General features: G+C 52.7%; 1 long non-coding RNA gene and 1 pseudogene across 3 annotated transcripts; one reads left to right on the top strand and one right to left on the bottom strand.

The window, feature by feature from the left end:
* Window positions 1-23915, top strand: part of LOC135877813 (uncharacterized) — a 185783-nt pseudogene that overhangs the window by 43310 nt on the left and 118558 nt on the right.
* On the bottom strand, window positions 2906-17271 carry LOC135877386 (uncharacterized). 3 transcript variants are annotated; one of them, XR_010561368.1, is made up of 5 exons: window positions 17125-17271; window positions 7806-7950; window positions 5286-5614; window positions 4299-4609; window positions 2906-3733 (listed from the first exon to the last, which is right to left on the bottom strand). It is a non-coding gene; the product is annotated as an uncharacterized LOC135877386 (long non-coding RNA). The 3 variants fall into 3 exon arrangements; XR_010561366.1 differs by having other exon boundaries at window positions 4299-5614; XR_010561367.1 differs by lacking the exon at window positions 7806-7950 and having other exon boundaries at window positions 4299-5614.

Below are 23915 nucleotides of genomic sequence, written 5' to 3'. Positions count from 1 at the left end.
GGTGAGGCAAGGGCATGTTCTTTCCCTTTTCTGTGCCTCAGTTTCCCCCACCCAATGCCCAGGGCTCTGTGGGGGTGAGAGGGTGAATTTGCTCTCATGCCAGCTGGAGGAAAGCTCGGCCAGTCAGCACCCAGCTCACTGCATGATGGGAAGGAAGCTGTTTCCTTGTTAGGCCCTGAGCGTGGCCTTTCCTAAGGCCGAGCTCGGTGCCTCCCGGACTCGGGCTCCAGCAGCCCCTGTGTCTCCCCAGCTGCCCTCGGCAGCGAGTCGGACTGAGATCAAACTCCTCTCAGAGGCTTGTGCCCCTGCCAGGCGTGGCACTGCCAGTGATTAACCCCTGGCACATGGCGTCTGCCAGGCCGTAGGCAGCAGAGAAAAGTCCAGTGTTACCAACAGCCCCAGCGCTAGGGTAGTCTGGGCACAAGCCAACAGCACGTGCTGTGATACGGCCAAAGAGCGTCGGCCATGCTCCCAGCCCAGTGGGGGGGGGGGGGGTGTCTCTCCAGGGACGCAGAGACGCTGACAGTGTGCAGGGGGCCATGGGGGATAATCAGCTGGACGTGAGCCCCCGTACGACAGTGTGGCCAAAGGAGCTAAGGATGCTCAAACAGGGGAATCGCGCATAGAAGCAGAGAGGTCAGTTTACCTCTGGATTTGGCGCTGGTGCGACCGCTGCTGGGGTCCTGTGTCCAGTTCCGGTGCAGTTCAAGAAGGATGTGAATATATTGGAGAGGGGGCAGAGGGGGGCCACGCGAATGGTTAAAGGATTACAAAACGGGGCCTGGAGTGATAGACCCCAGGAGCTCAAGCTATTTAGCTTTGCAAAGAGAAGCTCCCACCTCCCGGGGTGACTTGACTCCAGTCTAGAAGCACCTACACGGGGATCAAATATTTAATAATGGGCTCTTCGGGATAGCAGAGAAAGCTGTAACATGATCCATTGGCTGGAAGTTGAAGCTGGACACATTCAGCCTGGAAAGAAGATGTCCGTATTTACCAGGGAGGGGAATTAACCATGGGAACAATGTACCAAGGAGTGCGGTGGGATGTGTTTCATCGAGGTGGGATGTGTTTCTAAGAGATCTGCTCTCGTTCAAACAGGAATTAACTGGGGGCAGTTCTCTGGCCTGCGTTATCCAGGAGCTCAGCCTTGGTCCCTCCTGGCCTGGGAATCTACCAATCTCTGCCATGACTTCTTGGAATCCGTCTTCTCGCTCTGGTGCTGCCCGGGGGACAGGGACACAAAGTGGGCAGGTAAACTGAGTCACGCAGCTTGTTCACAGAAATATTCCCATGTTCTCCCGCTCCTCCCCAGACTCCTGCTGCCAGGAAGGGTCACACCTGGGCTAGAGATCAGCCGTCCTGCAGCAGAGCCCTTCTGCTCCGGGTGCCAGGTCCTGACCCAGTAGGTTCCCCCCACTCAGCGGGTCTGGAGAGATGCAGCGACTCCGGGAGGACATCACCTGCTCCATCTGCCTGGATGATCCCATTTCGATCGAGTGCGGCCACAACTTCTGCCAGGGCTGCCTCGTGGCTCACTGGCGCGGGATCTCGGCCTGGGGACCCAGCTGCCCTGAGTGCCGGGCTCCCTGCTCCAGGGACAGGATGATCCCGGATACGAGGCTGAGAGCCCTGGGGGAGAAAATCACAGCACCCCTGCGGGAAGAGATGGAGCCAGTTAGACCAGACAGGCTGAATCAGGGGAAAGGGGTGCAGGCTCTCACAGGCCCCAGGGCGGGGACTGGCTGGATCAGGGGGTGGGGAATGGGACACGGGGCCTTTCCTCCCTAGGGGGCGCAACCTCTGATTTGGGGGGCAGGGGACTGGCTGGCTCACGGGGGGTGGAAATGGCTCAAGAGGATCTGATCTGAGGGGCAGGGGCCTAGTTGGTTCAGGGGTGGGGTCCCAGCTCTGACCCTGCTCTCTCCCAGCAGCAGGGGCCGGGGGCTCAGCCGGAGCCAGTGCGCCGGTGCAGCTGGTGCGTCTGGACGAAGAAGGGGGCCTGATCCTGGACGAGGAGGCCCTGAGCCGCTGCCTGGAGCAGCGTGGGGTGGGGGACGCCCCCGTCTGCCTGGTGTCCATCATCGGGGAGCAACGCCGGGGCAAATCCTTCCTGATGAACTGCCTGCTGCGCCGGCTCCAGCGCCAGGTGAGTGGGGACGGGATCCCCAGCTAAGGCTCCGCCCCTTGAACCACAGACCCCGCCCACCGCAGATAAGGCCCTGCCCCTTGAACCACAGACCCCGCCCACCCCAAATAAGGCCCTGCCCCCTGAACCACAGACCCCGCCCACCCCAGATAAGGCTTGCCCTCCGCAGGAAGGGCCTCTGCTCCCTTCACCACAGGCCTATGTTGCCAGGTGTCCAGTTTTCAGTCCAAAAGGGAACCTGGCAGCATCCAGTCAGCACAGCTGACCGGACACTAAAAGTCCGGTTGGTCACAGTAACCGGCCTCTGCCACTGGGGGGCAGCTGGAGCCACATGGAGGAGCGGCTCTCTGCTCAGCTGCTGAAGCCTGACAGAGCAGTGGCTGGCTTCTGGACCAGGCTCCAAGAGGAAGGTGCCACCGCCCGGGGGGAAGGGATCCTGCCCACCCCTCCTTCTGTCCCACTGTGCCCTCACTGCCCCCGCCCTGGGCCCTCGGTATGGGGACCAACCCCTCCCTGCCCCCTTGTGCCAGGGACCAACCCCTGCTGTATACTGCTGTGCCCCATCAGCTCCTCCCAGCGGCAGCCGGTGAGTCCCAGGAGAGGGGGGAGTGTGTGCGGAGAGCGAGCGAGACGGAAGGAGTGGGGGTTCTTCTCATTGATGTCTAGCGCGTCCCCTGAAATTTCCGAATTGATCATATGTGGTCTCAAAAAGTTATCACGATACAGACAGACAAAGAGAAATGCCATTGAGTTGTGTGTTAGGCCTTTTACTTCACTTGGCCGATTAACTTCTATAATTGGTAATTTTATCTTTATTAATAGCTGCCAATTATTGGTTACTTGTTAGTCACTATTGGCTGCCAGCTGTTGGTTATTTAGTACCCACCATTAGCTGTCAGATTATTTCATAGTGACAGTGTGGAGAAATGGAAAATAAAAGTTTTGCTGAAAAATGGAAAACTGACAAAATCAGAATCTTTTCATGAAAATTTCCATTTTCAAAGAACAGCCAAATGTTAGTATCTCTTGGGTGTCTCTCTTCACATTTTTAGGGAGCTATCATTGTTTCTCAGGTTTCAATCTTCAGTTTTCCGTCTTTGTCACCTGTGGGGGGATCTTTTGTTCAAGATGGAAAAAAAATTCCTTGTCTCTCTCTCGCTGCATCGCAGATGTTCGTTCATGTTGCGAAGGAGGTCGGAGAGACCTGCAGTCTGCCCCCAATCCAGGTGAGTCCTCGTTTCCCATCAACCCAATGCTGGTTCCACCCCCCACTCCCATCACCCCCACCTGATTCTTATTATTCATTGTCTCTATTGCCAGAGCACCTCAGACCCCCCCTTCCTAGACCAGAACCCCATTGTGCCAGGTGCTGGTCAAACCCCGAACAAACAGCCAGTCCCTGCTCCCATTATTCTACCTCCACGCTCACGTCATGCCCAGGATCTCGATGTCGGTGGCGGGGTTCGGCAGCAGCCTCCAGCTCTGGTCTCCTCTCTGTGCTCCCAGCCCCAGTGTGACCCTCCTCCTGCGCTCTCTGTTGCAGGGTCTGGACCTGTTGGTGCGAGATTGGCAGCTCTCCGAAGCCTACGGCGCAGAAGAGGGACAGGAGTATCTCAAAGACATATCACAGAAAAGGACCTAGGGGTCACAGTGGACGAGAAGCTGGATATGAGTCAACAGTGTGCTCTTGTTGCCAAGAAGGCTAACGGCATTTTGGGCTGTATAAGTAGGGGCATTGCCAGCAGATCGAGGGACGTGATCGTTCCCCTTTATTCGACATTGGTGAGGCCTCATCTGGAGTACTGTGTCCAGTTTTGGGCCCCACACTACAAGAAGGATATGGAAAAATTGGAAAGAGTCCAGCAGCGGGCAACAAAAATGATTAGGGGTCTGGAGCGCATGACTTATGAGGAGAGGCTGAGGGAACTGGGATTGTTTAGTCTCCAGAAGAGAAGAGTGAGGGGGGATTTGATAGCAGCCTTCAACTACCAGAAGGGGGGTTCCAAAGAGGATGGAACTCGGCTGTTCTCAATGGTGGCAGATGACAGAACAAGGAGCAATGGTCTCAAGTTGCAGTGGGGGAGGTCTAGGTTGGATATTAGGAAACACTATTTCACTAGGAGGGTGGTGAAGCACTGGAATGCGTTACCTAGGGAGGTGGTGGAGTCTCCTTCCTTGGAGGTTTTTAAGGCCCGGCTTGACAAAGCCCTGGCTGGGATGATTTAGTTGGGAATTGGTCCTGCTTTGAGCAGGGGGTTGGACTAGATGACCTCCTGAGGTCCCTTCCGACCCTGATATTCTATGATTCTATGAAGTGCCTAGGCAAGTCTCCCCAGGTATAAGGAGTCGAGTCCTTCACGCTGTCTGGACTGATTTCCAAGAGATCCCTCAGCCTGAGGTTCGTGTTTCTGAAGTTCATGATTCTCAGCTAGGACAGGACCGTCTTCACGGCTCTTCTCCCTGCAGACGGACACGAAGGCGTCACCACCCAGGATGGCGTCACAGCTCAGCGCCAGCTGCACCTTGGCCTCCTCTATGTCTCCGTTCCCAAGATTTAGGCCTCAAGGCTTCACCCCCCTGAGGAAGAATCTCCCCATGCGCCCAGTCACAGACCAGGGAAATAGCTATAGTCCCAGCGGTGATTCCTCCTGCAGCTGGGCCTGGGCCTGGCCCTGCCATGCTCACCTCCGGGAGCTGAGGCCAGTGTGTGAATACAGGGACAGACACCAGCCTTTTCCAAACGCCAGCTCCATTCATCTCAACGGAGGGGCCCAAAGCCTAAGAAGCAAAGGGATCTAACCCACCCAACCGTTCACACCCCTCTGTCTCAGCTAACACTTAGGGAGGCTTCCCTTACCCAGACCCCACTCCCCACTCCCGGGGCTGGGTGTCCCACACCGAGATGTAGGTGGTGCAACCTCATGGTCAGAGCAGGAGTCTGGCCTAGTGGTCAAAGCAGAGCTGGAGGGCAGAAGCGGAGGTGCGGTCGGGAGGCCAACCAAGGGTCAGAGCCAGGGGTTCAAGGCAGGCAGGGCATAGGGCTGGAGCAAAGCAGCCAAGGTGTGGAGCCGGGGCTGTACAGGAAGCAGGTCTGACAAAGCTAATACATGAAGTGTTTGTAAAACAGTCCTGGCACCTTCCACATCCTTCACAGGTGGACAATACACAGGGGATGGGCAGGCGCTCGGGCGCAGCGGGTGTATGGAGATGGAGACGCTGGATGGAAGAACCAGGGGAATGTGGAGGGCCCTGACTGACTTCCTCATCGGCCGAGTCAGCCCGTGGTCAGGGATGGAATGGGCCATGGAGACCCAGCTCCTGTTTCCCGTATCTGGACCGTATCTGCAGGAACTTTGTTGGGAGATGTCTCTGGAGCCTCAGGTCTGCTCCCCTCCACTGATGCGGCAGGTCCTGGTGTCTCGGCTCTGCTCTCCAGTGTTGAGGCAGAGTCTGGAGTTGCCCCATCTAAGGATCCAGAAGAGAAACCTGCTCAGATGCCTTCGATCAGCGGTTCTCAAACTGTGGGTCAGGACCCCAAAGTGGGTCACAACCCCATTTTAATGGGGTCACCAGGGCTGGTGTTAGACTTGCTGGGCCCAGAGCCCAAAGCCAAAGCCCCAGCCCCACCTCCTTGGGTAGCGGGACCAGAGGTGAAAGTAAGCCGGTATGGCCCGGAACGGCGTACCAGCAAGAGCCAGTACGCCGTGCCGGACCAGACCGGCTGGTGATTTAAAGGGCCCGAGGCTCCCTGCAGTGGCCAGAGCCCTGGGCCCTTTAAATCACCTCCTAAGCCCCGCTGGCAGAGCCCTGGGGTAGCGGCGGCAGGGCTCCGGCCGCTGCGGGGAGCCCCTGGCCCTTTAAAGCGCCGCCCGAGCCCCGCTGCCGGAACCCTGGGGTAGCGGCGGCAGGGCTCCCATAGTGATTTAAAGGGCCTGGAGCTCCGCTGTGGTAGCGGTGGGAGCCCTGGGCCCTTTAAATCACCCCGAGCCCTGAGGCTCCCAGCCGCCTCTGCAGCTGGGAGCTCAGGGAGTGATTTAAAGGCCCCGGGGAATTTAAAGGCCCCGCCTCTTCCGGTTGAGGCCACGCCCCCTGCACAGGACTCCGGAGTACCGGTAAGTCCTTTAAGTTACTTTCACCCCTGAGCGGGACCCAGTCTTCAGTATTAGCCCTGCGTGGCAGGGCTCAGATTAGAGGTCCCCCTGCTGGGGCTAAAGCCCTTGAGCTTCGGCTTTTCCCCCTCCCATACCTTGACCGAGGTGGCAAGGCCCAGGCTTTGGTCCCCGCTCCTGGGATGGTGAAGTAATTTTTGTTGTCAGAAGGGGGTCACAGTGCAATGAAGTTTGAGAACCCCTGACCTAGACCTTCCCAGTGCCCCTGTGTCCTCAGTGTCTGTCTCCCACAGCCCCATGTTAGGTGGGGTGAGGGTGCAGGACTGACAGATGGAGCATGAACCAAGGCAGAGCCATGGAATGGGAGTTGTGTTTGCAGCCCAGACACCAGGGTGATGGAAGCCCGGGACACACACAACAGGTTGCATTCCATTCACTACAGATGGTATAAACTTTTATACAGGGTAAGCTCATGTTGTTCGCCCTCTTTCTCAAAGTAAAGAGAGAGATGCACAGCTGCTTGCCCCTCCCCCCCAGGTAACAATGATCTACACTGGGTTTATTAACAAACAAAAGTGATTTTGTTTAGTATAAAAGGTAGGATTTAAGTGGTCATAAGAGATAGGAGCCAGAACAAAGCAGGTTACTAAGCAGAAATAAGCAGAACATGCAAACGAAACTAGATTCACTAAAAACTGGTTACAAATAATAAGTTCTCGCCCTAGATGTGGTTCTAATAATCTTTGCGCAGACTGGACACCTTTCCAGCCTGGGTCCAGCCCTTCCTCCTGGTCAGCCTTAGACGTTTCCAGCAGTCATCTTGGGTGGGGTCCCCAGGGAGAACTGGCCACCTGGATGATCTCACTCCTCACCCTTAAATAGGATTGGCATCAGGCGGGAGTCCACTGTTTCAATTTGACCCCTTCCCAGCTCCTCATGGAAAAGTACATGGTTTAAGATGGATTCCAGTATCAGGTGACATGGTCACATGACTCTGCAAGACCCCTGATAGCCCCTTCCCATGGGATTACAGGAAAAACAAGTCCAGTTTACAGTTCATTGGCAAGAAAACAATGGGCCATCAAGATCCTGAAGTACCTTTAATGGCCCTCACTTAGCATGACTACATTGATTCCTCCTGTCTTCAACACTGGGCTGGACTCTTCCTAAGGGCCATTGACTGGGGGGGAAGCGGGTGGCTCAGTGGTAGGGGTTTGGGAGCCCCAATTGTACCAGGCGCTGCACAGACAAGAGATAGTCCCAGTGCCAAAGAGCTCACAGTGTAAACAGACAAGTTTTATCTTCCCCATTTTGTACATGGGGAAACTGAGCCCCAGAGACATGCAGTGACTTGTCCAATCACATGAAGCATCTATGGCAGACCCAGGCATAGAACCCAGGAGTCCTGGCTCTCAGCCCTGCACTCGGGTGACAAGATCTGCTCAATTCTTCCTGCATTTCACCAGCATTCTCCTATCATTCCTACAAACCTAGCCCGGAGCCTTGAAAACTGTCCATCCCCGGGACAGTATACATTCCACACATACCCTGGATCATTCCCAGAGGCGCAGTGGGGCCTGGGAGCCAGGACTCCTGGGTTCTGTGCTTGACTCTGGAGACTTTGGGATTGTCACCTCAATCTGGCTGCTCAGCGGAGTGGAGAATGTCACACAGGTCCCTCTCTCTTTTAGTCTGCAGAAGAGAAGAACGAGAGGGGATTTGATAGCTGCTTTCAACTACCTGAAGGGGGGTTCCAAAGAGGATGGATCTCGGCTCTTCTCAGTGGTGGCAGATGACAGAACAAGGAGCAATGGTCTCAAGTTGCAGTGAGAGAGGTCTAGGTTGGATATTAGGAAACACTATTTCACTAGGAGGGTGGTGAAGCACTGGAATGGGTTACCTAGGGAGGTGGTGGAATCTCCTTCCTTAGAGGTTTTTTAGGTCCGGCTTGACAAAGCCCTGGCTGGGATGATTTAGTTGGGGTTGGTCCTGCTTTGAGCAGGGGGTTGGACTAGATGACCTCCTGAGGTCCCTTCCAACCCTGATATCCTATGATTCTCCTCTCAGGGGCTCGGACTCCAATCCAGCCCCAGGGCAGGGGACTGGCTGACTCTGGGGTGTGGAGAATGGGACATTGGGCATTTCCCCTCTAGGATGTGACAGCTCCAACAGTGTGTCAGCTGTTTATGAAGTGTTGCCAATTGCAGTTCACACCTTTGGGCTAAGCAGAGATCAGGACCGGCCCATTCCTGGCTGTGACATTTGACATTGAATCAAGTTAAGAAGTTCCTTTGTGTACGAATAACAACCCCAGAGATTGACTGTAGTCATGAGCGGCCTTTGCACCTTATCTATCTACCCCCATACACCCTTCTCTATCTATCTATCTATCTATCTACCCCCATACACCCTTCTCTATCTATCTATCTATCTATCTACCCCCATACACCCTTCTCTATCTATCTATCTATCTACCCCCATACACCCTTCTCTATCTATCTATCTATCTACCCCCATACACCCTTCTCTATCTATCTATCTATCTACCCCCATACACCCTTCTCTATCTATCTATCTATCTATCTATCCCCATACACCCTTCTCTATCTATCTATCTATCTATCTATCCCCATACACCCTTCTCTATCTATCTATCTATCTATCTATCCCCATACACCCTTCTCTATCTATCTATCTATCTATCTATCCCCATACACCCTTCTCTATCTATCTATCTATCTATCTATCCCCATACACCCTTCTCTATCTATCTATCTATCTATCTATCCCCATACACCCTTCTCTATCTATCTATCTATCTATCTATCCCCATACACCCTTCTCTATCTATCTATCTATCTATCTATCCCCATACACCCTTCTCTATCTATCTATCTATCTATCTATCCCCATACACCCTTCTCTATCTATCTATCTATCTATCTATCCCCATACACCCTTCTCTATCTATCTATCTATCTATCTATCTATCCCCATACACCCTTCTCTATCTATCTATCTATCTATCTATCCCCATACACCCTTCTCTATCTATCTATCTATCTATCTATCCCCATACACCCTTCTCTATCTATCTATCTATCTATCTATCCCCATACACCCTTCTCTATCTATCTATCTATCTATCTATCCCCATACACCCTTCTCTATCTATCTATCTATCTATCTATCCCCATACACCCTTCTCTATCTATCTATCTATCTATCTATCCCCATACACCCTTCTCTATCTATCTATCTATCTATCCCCATACACCCTTCTCTATCTATCTATCTATCTATCCCCATACACCCTTCTCTATCTATCTATCTATCCCCATACACCCTTCTCTATCTATCTATCTATCTATCCCCATACACCCTTCTCTATCTATCTATCTATCTATCCCCATACACCCTTCTCTATCTATCTATCTATCCATCCCCATACACCCTTCTCTATCTATCTATCTATCCCCATACACCCTTCTCTATCTATCTATCTATCCCCATACACCCTTCTCTATCTATCTATCTATCCCCATACACCCTTCTCTATCTATCTATCTATCTATCTATCTATCCCCATACACCCTTCTCTATCTATCTATCTATCTATCTATCTATCCCCATACACCCTTCTCTATCTATCTATCTATCTATCTATCTATCCCCATACACCCTTCTCTATCTATCTATCTATCTATCTATCTATCCCCATACACCCTTCTCTATCTATCTATCTATCTATCTATCTATCCCCATACACCCTTCTCTATCTATCTATCTATCTATCTATCTATCCCCATACACCCTTCTCTATCTATCTATCTATCTATCTATCCCCATACACCCTTCTCTATCTATCTATCTATCCCCATACACCCTTCTCTATCTATCTATCTATCTATCTATCCCCATACACCCTTCTCTATCTATCTATCTATCTATCTATCCCCATACACCCTTCTCTATCTATCTATCTATCTATCTATCCCCATACACCCTTCTCTATCTATCTATCTATCTATCTATCTATCCTGATTTAGTTGGGGTTGGTCCTGCTTTGAGCAGGGGGTTGGACTAGATGACCTCCTGAGGTCCCTTCCAACCCTGATATCCTATGATTCTCCTCTCAGGGGCTCGGACTCCAATCCAGCCCCAGGGCAGGGGACTGGCTGACTCTGGGGTGTGGAGAATGGGACATTGGGCATTTCCCCTCTAGGATGTGACAGCTCCAACAGTGTGTCAGCTGTTTATGAAGTGTTGCCAATTGCAGTTCACACCTTTGGGCTAAGCAGAGATCAGGACCGGCCCATTCCTGGCTGTGACATTTGACATTGAATCAAGTTAAGAAGTTCCTTTGTGTACGAATAACAACCCCAGAGATTGACTGTAGTCATGAGCGGCCTTTGCACCTTATCTATCTATCTACCCCCATACACCCTTCTCTATCTATCTATCTATCTATCTACCCCCATACACCCTTCTCTATCTATCTATCTATCTATCTATCCCCATACACCCTTCTCTATCTATCTATCCCCATACACCCTTCTCTATCTATCTATCCCCATACACCCTTCTCTATCTATCTATCCCCATACACCCTTCTCTATCTATCTATCTATCTGTCCCCATACACCCTTCTCTATCTATCTATCTATCTATCTGTCCCCATACACCCTTCTCTATCTATCTATCTATCTATCTGTCCCCATACACCCTTCTCTATCTATCTATCTATCTATCTGTCCCCATACACCCTTCTCTATCTATCTATCTATCTGTCCCCATACACCCTTCTCTATCTATCTATCTATCTGTCCCCATACACCCTTCTCTATCTATCTAGCTATCTATCTATCTATCTATCCCCATACACCCTTCTCTATCTATCTATCTATCCTGATTTAGTTGGGGTTGGTCCTGCTTTGAGCAGGGGGTTGGACTAGATTACCTCCTGAGGTCCCTTCCAACCCTGATATCCTATGATTCTCCTCTCAGGGGCTCGGACTCCAATCCAGCCCCAGGGCAGGGGACTGGCTGAAACTGGGGTGTGGAGAATGGGACATTGGGCATTTCCCCTCTAGGATGTGACAGCTCCAACAGTGTGTCAGCTGTTTATGAAGTGTTGCCAATTGCAGTTCACACCTTTGGGCTAAGCAGAGATCAGGACCGGCCCATTCCTGGCTGTGACATTTGACATTGAATCAAGTTAAGAAGTTCCTTTGTGTACGAATAACAACCCCAGAGATTGACTGTAGTCATGAGCGGCCTTTGCACCTTATCTATCTATCTACCCCCATACACCCTTCTCTATCTATCTATCTATCTATCTACCCCCATACACCCTTCTCTATCTATCTATCTATCCCCATACACCCTTCTCTATCTATCTATCTATCTATCTATCTATCCCCATACACCCTTCTCTATCTATCTATCTATCTATCTATCCCCATACACCCTTCTCTATCTATCTATCTATCTATCTATCCCCATACACCCTTCTCTATCTATCTATCTATCCCCATACACCCTTCTCTATCTATCTAAATTCCCTCCTGGCCTGGGAATCTACCAATCTCTGCCATGACTTCTTGGAATCCGTCTTCTCGCTCTGGTGCTGCCCGGGGGACAGGGACACAAAGTGGGCAGGTAAACTGAGTCACGCAGCTTGTTCACAGAAATATTCCCATGTTCTCCCGCTCCTCCCCAGACTCCTATCTATCCCCATACACCCTTCTCTATCTATCTATCTATCCCCATACACCCTTCTCTATCTATCTATCTATCTATCCCCATACACCCTTCTCTATCTATCTATCTATCCATCCCCATACACCCTTCTCTATCTATCTATCTATCCCCATACACCCTTCTCTATCTATCTATCTATCCCCATACACCCTTCTCTATCTATCTATCTATCCCCATACACCCTTCTCTATCTATCTATCTATCTATCTATCCCCATACACCCTTCTCTATCTATCTATCTATCTATCTATCCCCATACACCCTTCTCTATCTATCTATCTATCTATCTATCTATCCCCATACACCCTTCTCTATCTATCTATCTATCTATCTATCCCCATACACCCTTCTCTATCTATCTATCTATCTATCTATCTATCCCCATACACCCTTCTCTATCTATCTATCTATCTATCTATCTATCCCCATACACCCTTCTCTATCTATCTATCTATCTATCTATCTATCCCCATACACCCTTCTCTATCTATCTATCTATCTATCTATCCCCATACACCCTTCTCTATCTATCTATCTATCCCCATACACCCTTCTCTATCTATCTATCTATCTATCTATCCCCATACACCCTTCTCTATCTATCTATCTATCTATCTATCCCCATACACCCTTCTCTATCTATCTATCTATCTATCTATCCCCATACACCCTTCTCTATCTATCTATCTATCTATCTATCTATCCTGATTTAGTTGGGGTTGGTCCTGCTTTGAGCAGGGGGTTGGACTAGATGACCTCCTGAGGTCCCTTCCAACCCTGATATCCTATGATTCTCCTCTCAGGGGCTCGGACTCCAATCCAGCCCCAGGGCAGGGGACTGGCTGACTCTGGGGTGTGGAGAATGGGACATTGGGCATTTCCCCTCTAGGATGTGACAGCTCCAACAGTGTGTCAGCTGTTTATGAAGTGTTGCCAATTGCAGTTCACACCTTTGGGCTAAGCAGAGATCAGGACCGGCCCATTCCTGGCTGTGACATTTGACATTGAATCAAGTTAAGAAGTTCCTTTGTGTACGAATAACAACCCCAGAGATTGACTGTAGTCATGAGCGGCCTTTGCACCTTATCTATCTATCTACCCCCATACACCCTTCTCTATCTATCTATCTATCTATCTACCCCCATACACCCTTCTCTATCTATCTATCTATCTATCTACCCCCATACACCCTTCTCTATCTATCTATCTATCTATCCCCATACACCCTTCTCTATCTATCTATCTATCTATCTATCCCCATACACCCTTCTCTATCTATCTATCCCCATACACCCTTCTCTATCTATCTATCTATCTATCTGTCCCCATACACCCTTCTCTATCTATCTATCTATCTATCTGTCCCCATACACCCTTCTCTATCTATCTATCTATCTATCTGTCCCCATACACCCTTCTCTATCTATCTATCTATCTATCTGTCCCCATACACCCTTCTCTATCTATCTATCTATCTGTCCCCATACACCCTTCTCTATCTATCTATCTATCTGTCCCCATACACCCTTCTCTATCTATCTAGCTATCTATCTATCTATCTATCCCCATACACCCTTCTCTATCTATCTATCTATCCTGATTTAGTTGGGGTTGGTCCTGCTTTGAGCAGGGGGTTGGACTAGATTACCTCCTGAGGTCCCTTCCAACCCTGATATCCTATGATTCTCCTCTCAGGGGCTCGGACTCCAATCCAGCCCCAGGGCAGGGGACTGGCTGAAACTGGGGTGTGGAGAATGGGACATTGGGCATTTCCCCTCTAGGATGTGACAGCTCCAACAGTGTGTCAGCTGTTTATGAAGTGTTGCCAATTGCAGTTCACACCTTTGGGCTAAGCAGAGATCAGGACCGGCCCATTCCTGGCTGTGACATTTGACATTGAATCAAGTTAAGAAGTTCCTTTGTGTACGAATAACAACCCCAGAGATTGACTGTAGTCATGAGCGGCCTTTGCACCTTATCTATCTACCCCCATACACCCTTCTCTATCTATCTATCTATCTATCTATCCCCATACACCCTTCTCTATCTATCCATCTATCTATCTCCATACACCCTTCTCTATCTATCTATCTATCTATCTCCATACACCCTTCTCTATCTATCTATCTATCTATCTCCATACACCCTTCTCTATCTATCTATCTATCTATCTCCATACACCCTTCTCTATCTATCTATCTATCTATCTCCATACACCCTTCTCTATCTATCTATCTATCTATCTCCATACACCCTTCTCTATCTATCTATCTATCTATCTCCATACACCCTTCTCTATCTATCTATCTATCTATCTCCATACACCCTTCTCTATCTATCTATCTATCTATCTATCCTGATTTAGTTGGGGTTGGTCCTGCTTTGAGCAGGGGGTTGGACTAGATGACCTCCTGAGGTCCCTTCCAACCCTGATATCCTATGATTCTCCTCTCAGGGGCTCGGACTCCAATCCAGCCCCAGGGCAGGGGACTGGCTGACTCTGGGGTGTGGAGAATGGGACATTGGGCATTTCCCCTCTAGGATGTGACAGCTCCAACAGTGTGTCAGCTGTTTATGAAGTGTTGCCAATTGCAGTTCACACCTTTGGGCTAAGCAGAGATCAGGACCGGCCCATTCCTGGCTGTGACATTTGACATTGAATCAAGTTAAGAAGTTCCTTTGTGTACGAATAACAACCCCAGAGATTGACTGTAGTCATGAGCGGCCTTTGCACCTTATCTATCTACCCCCATACACCCTTCTCTATCTATCTATCTATCTATCTATCTATCTATCCCCATACACCCTTCTCTATCTATCTATCTATCCCCATACACCCTTCTCTATCTATCTATCTATCCCCATACACCCTTCTCTATCTATCTATCTATCTATCTATCCCCATACACCCTTCTCTATCTATCTATCTATCTATCTATCTCCATACACCCTTCTCTATCTATCTATCTATCTATCTATCTCCATACACCCTTCTCTATCTATCTATCTATCTCCATACACCCTTCTCTATCTATCTATCTATCTATCTATCTATCCTGATTTAGTTGGGGTTGGTCCTGCTTTGAGCAGGGGGTTGGACTAGATGACCTCCTGAGGTCCCTTCCAACCCTGATATCCTATGATTCTCCTCTCAGGGGCTCGGACTCCAATCCAGCCCCAGGGCAGGGGACTGGCTGACTCTGGGGTGTGGAGAATGGGACATTGGGCATTTCCCCTCTAGGATGTGACAGCTCCAACAGTGTGTCAGCTGTTTATGAAGTGTTGCCAATTGCAGTTCACACCTTTGGGCTAAGCAGAGATCAGGACCGGCCCATTCCTGGCTGTGACATTTGACATTGAATCAAGTTAAGAAGTTCCTTTGTGTATGAATAACAACCCCAGAGATTGACTGTAGTCATGAGCGGCCTTTGCACCTTATCTATCCATCCCCATACACCCTTCTCTATCTATCTATCTATCTATCCATCCCCATACACCCTTCTCTATCTATCTATCTATCCATCCCCATACACCCTTCTCTATCTATCTATCTATCTATCCATCCCCATACACCCTTCTCTATCTATCTATCTATCTATCCATCCCCATACACCCTTCTCTATCTATCTATCTATCTATCCATCCCCATACACCCTTCTCTATCTATCTCCATCCCCATACACCCTTCTCTATCTATCTCCATCCCCATACACCCTTCTCTATCTATCTATCTATCTGGGTAACCCTCCATTCTAACCAGGCCCCCAGCTTCCTGCCTACATGCCCCAAATCAGGCTTAGCGCCCCCCCTCCGGATGGCCAGCGTGCATTAATAGCAGGGCTGTGACATCCTCTGCCCTGCACTGAGTTTGTTTCCTGTCTGACAGAGCTGGAAACCGAACGCAAGGTGGGAGCTGCTCTTTCGAAGAAAGAAGAGAGTAAGCTGCTGGCTGCAAGCCCAGACAGCGAACAAAGCCCTCAAAAAGCAACACGCCCATTGCAATGCTGCGGAGGGGCTGTATAACTGGCACTGAGCTGCAGCCGATGCTAGGGCGGCTGTGACGGGATCCTCAGGGTACAATCTGGAACCGTGGCACCTCTGTGCCCCTTTAACTCTCCAGCTTGGGCTGTCTTACAAAGCTTTCCCAGAGACTGGCAGCCAGCCCCTCCAGGCACTGTGATCACTCAGCCATCAGCATGTGGAGACTCACCCCCAGATCAATTGCGTGAATGCTCCCTGAGCCACTCCCGAATCACACAGAGAGAGGCTCCAACAAATCACCCCAGCCCCCAGCCTTGCACCCCAGAAATGTACCATCTTCCATGGCTCAAGACTCCCTTGGACAGGACAAGCTCATTAATTAGTTTGTCTCTTTGTCAAAGGAGAGTGGATGTGCAACAGCCCTTGTTAACCTGCGCTGAGATTCCCCAAGCAGTTGAACCCAAAACACCCTGAGGCTGAGGAAAGGGGGCTATAGCACAGGGGTGTTGCAATAGGGAGCAGGGGAGGTTCATGCAATGGGGCTGGGGCTGCAATGGGAAGCACGGGTCATGCAATGGGGCCGGGCTGTTGCAGTGGGGAGCAGGGGTTGCAGTGGGGCAAGGGGGAGTCATGCAATGGGGCCAGATGTTGCAATGGGGGGAGGGGAGTCCTGCAATGGGGCCGGGGTGTTGCAGAGGGAGCTGGGGTTGCAGTGGGGCGAGGGGGAGTCATGCAATGGGGCTGGGGTTGCAGTGGAGGGAGGGAAGTCATGCAATGGGGCCGGGGATTGCAGTGGAGGGAGGGGAGTCATGCAATGGGGCCATGGTGTTGCAAAAGGAGCTCGGGTTGCAGTGGGGCAAGAGGGGAATTATAAATGGGGCCGGGGGCTGCAGTGGGGGGAGGGGAGTCATGCCATGGGGACGGGGGATGTAGTGGGGGAGGGGAGTCATGCCATGGGGCCGGGGGTTGCAGTGGGGGGAGGGGGAGCCATGCAGTGGGGAGCAGGGGGGGTTATAAAGGAGCGAAGGGGAGTCATGCCATGGGGCGAGGGGTTGCAATGGGGGGAGGGGGAGTCATGCCATGGGGCGAGGGGTTGCAATGGGGCCGGTCCCCCCCGCTCACCTGGAGATGAAGACCTTGGAGCAGCTGACGGAGGGGCTCAGGTCGCACATGGCCCGGTACCCGGGGGCCCGCTCCCGCGAGCTCTCCACGTGCAGCGCGTACACGGAGAGCGCCAGCCCCAGCGCGCACAGCACGAGCCGCAGCGCCCGCTCCCAGCCCGGCGCCGCCATCGCCTGCTGCCACCTCGCGCCGGGCACGGGCTCGCCCCCACTGGCCCGCGCACCTGCCAATCTGCAAACGGCTCCGGCCCATTGGCTGCCTATTCAGGAGGTGGGGCGGGGGAAGCAAGGGATTCTGGGACTTGTAGTTTTATGTACCCAGTGGAGGAGAAGGGGGAGCTATGGCGCTTATGGGGGGGGTCTAGTGGTTGGACCAGAGCCCTGGGGTAGCAGGGGGCTCCGGGGGCTATTTAAAGTGCCGGGGCTCCAGCTGCCTCTGCTGCCTCGGTCCTCTAAATAGCCGCGAGAGCCCCGCAGCTTCCCCAGGGCTCCGGCAGCTATTTAAAGGGCCAGGGTGGTAGAACTAGGGGGGCCCCTGCCCTACCTGCAGCCAGCCCCTGCTGCTCCCCCTGCCCTGCCTCCAGCCCCGCACCCCCTGCCCCCACCAGCCCCTGTCTCCAGCCAGCCCCTGTTGCACCCCCTGCCCACAGCCAGCCCCTGTTGCACCCCCTGCCCTGCCTCCAGCCCCGCACCCCCTGCCCTGCCCGCACCAGCCCCTGTCTGCCTCCAGCCCCGCACCCCCTGCCCTGCCCGCACCAGCCCCTGCCTGCCTCCAGCCCCTGTCTCCAGCCAGACCCGCATCCCCTGCCCACAGCCAGCCCCTGTTGCACCCCCTGCCCTGCCTCCAGCCCCGCACCCCCTGCCCTGCCCGCAGCCAGCCCCACACCCCTTGCCCTGTCTCCAGGCAGACCCTACCTCCAGTCAGCCCCTGCCCTGCCTCCAGCTAGCAATGTATGTAATATATAATTTTGATTTTATTTATATAGTTATGGAAAGTAAATAATACATGGAAGAAATGAAAGGGGTTTTTTTATGTGTTTTTTTTTAATCATCCCTGTCGGGGCCCCGCCTAAAATGTTCAAATTGGGCCCCACACTTCCTAAAGCCAGCCCTGCATACAGTAATGGCAAAGTTCTTGGTTCAGGCTTGTAGCAGTGATAGAATAAACTGCAGGTTCAAATCAGGTCTCTGGAGTACATCCACAGCTGGGATGGGTCGTTCAGTCCTTTGTATAGAGCTTCCTTTTTTAGCAAAGTCCCTCCAGAGGTATGAAGCAGGATTGAAGACAAGATGGAGACGAGGCATCAGCCTTTTATAGTCTCTTGCCGTGTGGTCTTTGCTTTCTTTGTCACTCTATCCAGCATGTGGCATAGAAAAACCTTAGAGTTCTGTCCATAAGCAGGTCCCTGCATGCCTTGCTGAGTCACAAGGTGTATCCACCTTCTCTCAATGGGTCAGTTGTATAGCTCATGGTCCTTAGTGGGCCATCAAGCAGGCTAGGCAGAACTAACAGCAACTTGTCTGGGGTGTTCCCCGGAAGCATAGCACAAGTTTGAAATACAGACACTATAGAGCCAATATTCATAACGTCAACTACAAAACTGATACAGATAGCATAATTATAATCAGCCAATCATAACCTCTCCATAGACCCCTTCCACGACAACCTTTATACAATATTGGCTGCAAATATATAACAGTGGTCGCAACGGTGATCTATACAGTTACAGATTATGTCAATAGCGTCACAGGAGGTGACACGGCATCAGTGAGACTGATATTGGAATACTGCATCCAGTTTTGGTGTCCACCTTTGAAAAAGATGTTGTGAAATTGGAGCTGGGGCAGCAAAGAGCCACCAAATGTTCTGAGGGCTGGAGAAAAATGCCTTCTAGTGAGCGATTGAAAGAGCTCAACCTGTTTAGCTTATCAAAAGAAGATTGAAAGGTGACTTCATTGAAGTGTTGAAGTGCCTTAATGGAGAGAAAAGATTGGGTATTAAAGGGCTCTTTAATCGAGCAGAGAAAGGCAGAACAAGACCCAGTGGCTGGAAGGGGAAAAGAGACAAATTAAGAGAATTTTTTTCACTTCAAGGTCCCAGAAACACAGACAAGGTTTTCATCTCAAGGCCAAAAGACCAAAAACATCAAGACACTTGATCACGGCCTTACAAATAAAGCACAAATATTCAACAGCGAGAATGATTCACCACAGGAACAAGCTACCAAGGAAAGTGGTGGATTCTCCATCTCTTGATGTCATTTAATGAAGACTAGATGCCTTTCTGGAATGTGTTTGCCCCCAAAGTAGCAATTGTGTCATACAGGAGGCCTGTGACATGCAGGGGGTCAGATTAGATGCTCTAATGGTCTCTTGTGGCCATCAAGTCTACTAATTTCTGAAAAACTGAGTGTAGCATTGGGAGCAGCGTCTGAGGTTTTACTGTCTAGTCGGCTTGCTTCCTAAAATGAACACTCCTTGAGTGGGGTGATCCACAGGGAGTAGCTCAAACCTCCAAAGTGCCTGGCCAGGGGCAGGACATTAGCACCGCAAGGGAGGGGCGTGGCAGTGACATCACAAAGGCCTTTTGCAGGACCTCAGTCTATTGGTCAAAGGTGGTGACCTCACAGAGAGATGCTGACATCAGCCAGGCAGGACAGAGGCGAGTGGCCCGGGAAACCTCAGAGACTCCTGTGGCTTTGCTTCAGCAAGTCTCTGTCTCGAGGTCTCTCTTTGAGGACTGAGAGAACATTCGGGTTCACGTACGTGAGCGGCAGGAGGAACCTCTGTCGAGTTTTCTCCTTCCCTTTTTGTGATTGTACTAGAAAGCAGACGTCCCTGTTTAGAAGGTAAGAGCCTCCTCGAGGTTGGAAACCTCTTCAGTCTGATCCATCGGGTGACAGTTGAATTCTAGGCATGGAAAACACCAGCTTAAGGAGGCAGAATTTGATTCCGCACCAGGGATTTTGTCCCTTAGAATCACTGGGGACATTGGGGTTTGTCCTTTTGGTTTCACCTTTTCCGCCATCCCTCCCTCCTTTCTTTTCTTCTCTTGCTTCTTTTGTCCTTTCCCCTGTTCCCCTCCCAACACCAGGGTGTGTGTGTTTGTGTGTCGCGGGGGAGTGCTCTGCAGCTCTCACTGTGGGAGGTCCACCCAAAAATGTGGGGCTGAAATAGTGCTCCGGCAGTGATCCCCACCAGTAGCGTAGCTAGGGGCGGTGCAGGGGAAGCAGCCAGTTCCCCTTAGCACATTTTCCAAAAGCGGCGCCTTAGTTAGGGGTTACCATGGCGCCAGCAGGCGGGGCCCACGCTCCGCTCTGAAGCTTGGCCTGCCCTGACCTCCTGCACGCAAAGGGGGGGCAGTACGGCCTGAGGAGCCATGGGGGGGGGGCAGCACAGCCGGAGGAGCCATGGGGGGGGGGGCGGCACGGCCGGAGGAGCCATGGGGGGGGCCGTGGGGGTGGAACGGCACTGCCGGAGGAACCATGAGGGGCGGCCGTGGGGGCGGAACAGCACGGCTGGAGGAGCCATGGGGGGCCGTGGGGGCGGCACGGCCGGAGGAGCCATGGGGGGGGGCCGCAGGGGGGAACGGCACGGCCGGAGGAACCATAGGGGGCCGCCGGGGCAGCACGGCATGGCCAGAGGAGCCATGGGGGGGGGCGGCACGGCCGGAGGAGCTAGGCGGGGCTCAGCATGGCAGCCCGCAGCGCGGCCGGAGGAGCCATGGGGGGCCGCGGGGGCGGAACGGCACAGCCGGAGGAGCCATGGGGGGCCGCGGGGGCGGAACGGCACAGCCGGAATAGCCATGGGGGGCCGCGGGGGCGGCACGGCACAGCCGGAGGAGCCATGGGGGCCATGGGGACGGAACGGCACAGCCGGAGGAGCCATGGGGGGCCGCGGGGGCGGAACGGCACAGCCGGAATAGCCATGGGGGGCCGCGGGGGCGGCACGGCACAGCCGGAGGAGCCATGGGGGGCCATGGGGACGGAACGGCACAGCAGGAGGAGCCATGGGGGGCCGCGGGGGCGGCACTGCACGGCCGGAGGAGCCATGAGAGGGGGCCGCGATGGCGGAACGGCATGCCCGGAGGAGCCATAGGAGGCCGCGGGGGTGGAACGGCACGGCCGGAGGAGCCATGGGGGGGGCTGCGGGGCGGAACGGCACGGCCGGAGGAGCCATAGGAGACCGCGGGGGTGGAACGGCACGGCCGGAGGAGCCTTGGGGGGGGGGGGCTGCGGCGCGGAACGGCATGGCCGGAGTAGCCATGGGGGGCCGCGGGGGCGGAACGGCACGGCCGGAGGAGCCATGGTGGGGGCCGGCACAGCCGGAGGAGCTAGGGGGGGCGCAGCATGGCAGCCCGCAGCGCAGACGGAGGAGCCACAGGGGGGCCACGGCGGCAGCATGGCACGGCCGGAGGAGCCATGGGGGGCCACGGGGACGGAACGGCACAGCCGGAGGAGCCATGGGGGGGGGCCGGCGCGGCCAGAGGAGCGAGGGGGGGCGCAGTATGGCAGCCCGCAGCGCAGACGGAGGAGCCACAGGGGGGCTATGGCGGCAGCATGGAATGGCCGGAGGAGCCATGGGGGGGGGGGGCGCGGCGCGGCACAGCCGTAGGAGCCAGCCAAGGGGGGGGCGCGGAGCGGCCGTAGGAGGAGCCAAGGGGGGCGTGGCCAGAGGAGGAGCCAAGGGGGGGCGCCTTTTTAATGTTTGCTCCCCCTGCTCTTAGAACCTGGCTATGCCACTGATCCCCACCAGTGACCTGGGCCATCCTTTGGGCTCTCTGGTGAGAACCCTCAGCCTCCCGTCCTCAGCCTCTACCCTGACTGCCTGAGCAGGGGGTTATTGACAAGGAGGAGACTCAGGTTCTTGTTCTCTTTTAAGACCAAGTAAATAAGTCATAAGCAGTTCTAGGTTTGATGAATTTTGCTGCTTCTCTGCATTAATTGTCTCTGAGCAGCTCATGATTCTCTCTAACATTGCAGTTCTCCTCAAATACTTGCTGAATAATTACTGAGCACTGTTGTTGGTCTGGAACTCATCTGAGAGCACTTTATTCAGGTCATTCAATGTATGAAATTCAAGATCCGATGGTTAGTTTGAAAATCAGGGCTCTTGGGTCCTATTCCCAACTCTGCCACTGACTGGCTGTGTGACCTAAGACAAGTCAATTCTCCTTTCTCAGCCTTAGCTTCTCCCTCTTTCAAGTAGGGATAATAATGATCCGCTCCTACCTACCTCACGGTGGGTGGAGGATGGAGATCCATTGGAGAGTGTCACTAGGAGGAGTGCATAATATGAGGTGTCCTATCACGTTTACTCAGATCAGATTGTGACATAATAGAATAGCTGAAATATTCTATTTTATTTGTATTTTTTTATTTTGAAATTGATAAGAGCAGCAACTACTTAGCTCAGACTCAGGTTTCTTATCTAATTTTCGAGATCTAAGGGTCTCCTCTTGGTGTGCGAGGAGACAATTTAACACACTGTGACAAACAGGAGATGCTTTTGTTTTGCAACAAAATATTTTTGCAAAGAACTTTCATCCCACTTGTTATGAGTTCAAGAAACAAACTGGTTTAGTCTGAATGGGATTTTCTGACAGAAACGGTTCAATGAAATTTCCCCATCATCTCGATTTCTGGGCTCTATCCCTGCCCAGGGGTGAAAGGAACTTAAAGGATTTACCGTTATGCCGGAGTCCTGAGCAGGGGTGTGGCCTCAACCATAAGAGGCGGGGCCTTTCAAGATTTAAAGGCCCAGGGGCTCCGGCTGTGGCTGGGAGCCCCAGGGCCTTTAAATCACCCCGGAGCTCCCAGCTGCAGAGGCGGCTGGGAGCTCCGGGGCTCAGGGGCGAATTAAAGGGCCCAGGGCTCCGGCCACCGCGGAGCTCCAGCCCTTTAAATCACCGCGGGAGCCCGGCTGCCGGAGCTCCGGGCCCTTTAAATCCCCGCCCAAGCCTGACTGCCGGAGCTCCGGCGGCGCTTTAAAGGGCCCGGGGCTCCCCGCAGCGGCAGGAGCACCGGTCCTTTAAATCACCGTGGGAGCCCGGCTGCCGGAGCTCCAGTGGGGATTTAAAGGGCCCGGGGCTCCCCACAGCAGCCGGAGGGAAATGTGGTCTAGATGTAATCAGTGGAATGGGAGTGCAGAGCTGGTTGAAAGCCCAGACTCCAAGAGCCCTTCTCCATGTCTGGCTGTCCAACGGAGAGGGTGTACCTACTGGGTCCGGCAGGGATCAGTCCGGGGGCCGGTAGTATTCAATATTTTCCTTAAGGATTTGGAAAATGGAGTGGAGAGCATGCTTCTACAATTTGCAAATGACACCAAGCACTTTGGAGCACAGGATTGGAATTCAAAACGCCCTTAACAAATTGGAGACTTGGTCTTCTTGAGCCAAAGTCCATGGCTGGGCCCCTCTCTATAGACTGGGCTGAAGTGAAACCCCAGAGCCAAACCCTCCTCCTCCTGGGCAGTGCGCTCCCACCTTCAATGGGCAGATGCTGCTTAGCGCTGTCAGAGCAGCTTTTGCTGGGGGCTTCTCCCAGCACTTTCCAATAGTGGGAAAGTATGAAATCCCCATTTGACTGCTGGGGACAGAGCCAGAGAGGGGGGAACCATTTGCTCAAAGTCCCACAGGGAAAGGAAAACACCCAGCAGTGGAACCAACAGGAAACCCAGCAATGGAACTCAGGAGTCCTGACTCCCAATCCCCTGGTCCAGTCACTCCAGCGGAGCACACTCCCTCTCAAAGGCAGGGGGAGTGGACATGGGGGCCTGGTTGTAATTGCCAGC

This window comes from Emys orbicularis, chromosome 4, assembly GCF_028017835.1.
Source record: "Emys orbicularis isolate rEmyOrb1 chromosome 4, rEmyOrb1.hap1, whole genome shotgun sequence".
Lineage (NCBI taxonomy): Eukaryota > Metazoa > Chordata > Testudines > Emydidae > Emys > Emys orbicularis.
This window is presented reverse-complemented; position numbering and strand designations above follow the sequence as displayed.